This window comes from Oryzias melastigma, linkage group LG1 (genome assembly GCF_002922805.2).
Source record: "Oryzias melastigma strain HK-1 linkage group LG1, ASM292280v2, whole genome shotgun sequence".
In the NCBI taxonomy this organism is placed as follows: domain Eukaryota; kingdom Metazoa; phylum Chordata; class Actinopteri; order Beloniformes; family Adrianichthyidae; genus Oryzias; species Oryzias melastigma.
The window spans coordinates 18,157,511-18,158,825 of NC_050512.1; the positions used below are offsets into that span (position 1 = coordinate 18,157,511).

At 33.2% G+C, this 1,315-nt stretch overlaps 1 protein-coding gene across 1 annotated transcript in view; it reads left to right on the top strand.

Annotated features, from left to right (window-relative positions):
- The first annotated feature begins 255 nt into the window (after window positions 1-255).
- bdh2 (3-hydroxybutyrate dehydrogenase, type 2) overlaps window positions 256-1,315 on the top strand; it is a 12,493-nt gene continuing 11,433 nt past the window's right edge. The window contains exon 1 of the mRNA XM_024289858.2: window positions 256-319. The gene's annotated coding sequence lies outside the window, so the exon portion shown is untranslated. The remainder of the gene's footprint in view (window positions 320-1,315) is intronic.

Here is a 1,315-nt window from a genome sequence, read left to right on the forward strand (position 1 = left end):
GATGTTTTTTTTAATCAAAAGTACAGCAAACTTCAAGTCTGCAGCCTCACTTTCTATACTAGGATAGCCTATTTATTTATTTGTTTTTTTTTGTAAGACATTTTTAATCCTTTAAAATAAATAAATAAATACTGTAAAAATATAGGTTGTTTTGGCTTTAGTCAATGCATTAACTGTTAGTAGGTTAGGTCAGTTCCACTTTGAATTTCTAAAGTCCAAGTAGTACACACTTCCTGGTCTCGAACCAATAGGAATCCAGGAAACCCGTCACGTGTCGCTTCCCTTTCGTCTGTCGTTGTGATTGCTGTGCAGCCAAAAAGTGAGTTCTCACCAAATGCCTGTGGTTTCGACCGAGCTGGGTTCGTTTTTCTTCGTGTCAATTATTTGATATATTGATAAAATAATAAAAAAACATTTCTAGTTAGAAATTAAAAGTCGTCTTTGATGTTATGCAACCACTGGAAACAGAAATGCCTTGCTGTCCGTCTCAAAGGCCGTGCAGGAACAGCTGCATGTTCGATGCAAGTCTTTTATTTTGCTTAAACGCAACTTTTAGCGAACTTGTTCTAATTGGTAGGCTTTTTCGCGCTAACTAAAAAGAAATTAGAATATTTCCGAACTTCTTCAAAACATGTAAACGTGATATGAACATTTGGTCTGATGTTTGTGTGTGTCTGGTTTTCAAAATAAAAGCCTCATGTGGTGAAGCTTTATTTTCTACTTAAAGAAAGGATGAAAAAAAGGTCTGACAGGCTAAATAAATGTTTAATAAGTTAAAAATATTGTTCTTATTAACTTTACCCGTAATAAAAAAATACAGTTTAATAAAAGATTAACAGCATGATACTTTAAAACAGTCCCTTAATGTTTTGTAATTCTTCAAACTCTCATAAATATGGTTTATAAATGCTATGAGTTGAGCTATAATGTCTTCAGCAGATATTAAAAAATACAGAGTCATATATTTCTGATTAGTGTGTTTTCATAAGCTTTATTAGGATTGATAATAGTGCAAACTACTGGCCATTTAGCCTTTTTTTCTTTCTGTTTGTTCCATGCTTGAGGTATTGTTTAATAAACAGCTTTTGTCTTGTAATATTTAATGATTTTAAATGTTTATCTTTTTGCTCTTCAGTTGTAAACATTTTACGTCATTATCTACAGACTTACCAACAAAAGCTATGTGGAAAGCTAATGAACAAACAGTCTTCATCATCATAATGATCCTGTGATCAATACCTCATTTTCGCCTGTTTTACAGCCAGCGTGAAAGGTGCACCATGGGTCGTCTGGATGGGAAAGTGATAGTACTGTC